The sequence below is a fragment of the Solanum dulcamara genome, chromosome 4 (genome assembly GCF_947179165.1).
Source record: "Solanum dulcamara chromosome 4, daSolDulc1.2, whole genome shotgun sequence".
NCBI classification, from domain to species: Eukaryota; Viridiplantae; Streptophyta; class Magnoliopsida; order Solanales; family Solanaceae; genus Solanum; species Solanum dulcamara.
In genome coordinates, this window is record NC_077240.1 from 21,894,425 (window position 1) to 21,897,070 (window position 2,646).

Consider the following 2,646-nt stretch of genomic DNA (forward strand, 5'->3'; position numbering starts at 1 on the left):
TATACAAGCTAAGAGGAACTGTTTGACGAAGTGGATTTTGGTTGATCTATGACATAGAGAAATTGAACTCCTCGAGTGGTGGTAGAACTTGTTGTGTGCTAAAACGCCAAGGTTCGTGTATAAACTTGAACTTGAAATATTTTATTTTTCTGAAATTTGAAGTATTTTGTTGGGTTGTTTCCTTACTCCTTGTTTTGTATTTTGGTATGACTATTATCTCAAGTATTGCAAAACTTTCATTGAATCGTCCACTTGTACGAATTGCTTGATCATTTTGCATTTTTGTTGGGAATTTATCCTTCTTGTTACGGTGACTTGTCATCGATATTGGCATGCCTCTCGATTCAGATCTTGTCCATCTTGACTTTGGATTTACATTTCGTCTTAACGATGGATTTTCGTCCATTTTTTAGTACGAGTGAAAAGCCACTTTCAACATGGTCTTTGATCTTCTTGATATTGGGTGACGACCCTTCTTGATATGGACACTTCTTGATTTTGGGGCTTTGGTCCGTCTTGATATTGATTGTGCTTAGTGTGAAGGCATGACGTACATATGGGGTGAAATTGATTATTTGACTACTCTTTTGAATTTAATTATAAGCATTTTTGGTACTTAAGCCTTTGAATATTAGTATTGGTATTTTGAAACTCTCTAAGATTTGTATTCGATACTTGATATACTTGTTCACTTGGCTTAATGCTACCTTATTGAACAGCTTATGATGAAAAAGGAAATTGAGAATTTTTAATGGCTCTAAGTCCAAAGGTTATACACCACTAAGCTTTATGCTTAGCGATAGTTGTTTCCTATCGTAGGTGATGTGCGAGGCGGGATATGAAGATGGCCATGTGGAGTAGACTTTTTGGGAGCTCTTTTGAAGATCACATATGCATATACATCTAGTTTTTGTATATTATTTTGGGGACTTGTACATGATACATGTGTGACACTTATTTACGAAATTTTGAAGGCTTGTAACTTAAACCAAGTGACTAATTTTGTTATTTTAGAGTGTGCTTTTAACTCAAGTAATGCAATGTACTAGGTTATATTTTGACTTGTCATTATGCACGAAGGAAGATAATATTTTTGTGATAATTACTTATTTGAAGTTTTGTGTATTTTATGGACCTGCAGTATTGTTGAATTGGAAATCAATTTTTTAAAATAAAACTCATATATCTTATTTCAATAAGTTTTTTTAGGGTAAAATAATAGAAATAATTAGTCTTTGTTTCGTAAGTGGTATTCTCCTAAAAGGGGATGCTACACATGCGCCCAATATTTAAATTCATCGTAATTGAGTTATAGTTGAGTTACTCAAATCTTGAATTTCAAATGAATTAATTCTTCTTCTATTGAGTTATATATATTTATGTATTGAAATTATTATTATTTTTATCTCTCATATTATTGGAATTATTGTTAATGGCTACTTTCTCATGAACCCTAATTGATTTGATGTTCATGAATATTTTTACACGTATTTTGAGTAAAAATGTTGCCTTTTAATATTTATTGACAAAAAGAGTGATTTGAATTAATACTATATATGTATTTTATTGAATTTTGAAAGAGCAAAAGAATTGAGTTTAAATGAATTTGAGTATATGATGTTTTGAACAAGATTTTTTGATGTGATGTAAATAATGTTTTGAAGTGTAATGATTGATGAAGAGGTAATAAGATGAGTTTGATGTTTTTCCAATAAGACTAGATGATAATGTTAATATAAGCACATATTTTGGGAGTAGTATTGAGCACCGAGTTGGGTAAGTGTTTAATTGACTCAAACCGCAGAACTACGTAGCTAGTATAGGATGGAGGGTATACCTCTTAAGTCCCACAGAGAGGACTTTGATGATTGGATTCAAGATGGTGATTTCATTTACCCTGACAAGGTATTGGATGAATGTGGTCGCTTCATTGTATCATCACTAGTTCATAAGTGATGGTTGTCTGTTAGAGAAACTCTCAACTGAGTAAACATTGTTTATTATTATTATCTTTAAACTTGCATTACATATTGATGTTGAGATGATGTTGAGTTCTGAGCCGAATTTTTCTGAGAGGAGTTTCTTGATATTTGTCCTTACTTTCCTTCCATTTTACATACTCGTACATTCCATGTATTGACGTCATTCGACCTACATCGTTTTATGATGCAGATACAGGTGTTAGAGATTCTCAACAGGCGCATCATTGAAGATCACTACTTTTCAGCTATTCGGTGAGTCCTTCTTGTATTCAAAGGAACTCTTTATCCTTTTATTATTGTTAAGTATTATGTTTCTTTTGAGGTAGCCATGAACATGTCATTGACACCGTCTGATAGTGTTAGAGGCTTCATAGACAAAATTTAATGATGCAATTGGAGTAGTTCTCCTTTGAAATTACTTCTTCTAAGAATTATTTCTTTCATTTGATGTTGATGATGGCGAGCCCACATAAGTATTCTTATTTTCACTTAAGTCATCCGCTGATGAACGAATGGGTGATGAGACCAAGTGGTTCTCTCGGAGGCCAGAAATGGTTTCTGAGTGCCGGTCACGCCTAGGGTATTCTCTCGGGGCGTGACATATTTTTAGTATACATGACAACTAATATGGGAGGGAGTACCATGTATCAAATTTATAGGAAAG

General features: G+C 33.1%; 1 long non-coding RNA gene across 1 annotated transcript; it reads left to right on the forward strand.

Moving 5' to 3' along the window:
• On the forward strand, positions 1-1,068 carry LOC129884847 (uncharacterized). Its single transcript, XR_008765990.1, has 2 exons — positions 1-111; positions 820-1,068. It is a non-coding gene; the product is annotated as an uncharacterized LOC129884847 (long non-coding RNA).
• Positions 1,069-2,646: the final 1,578 nt, after the last annotated feature.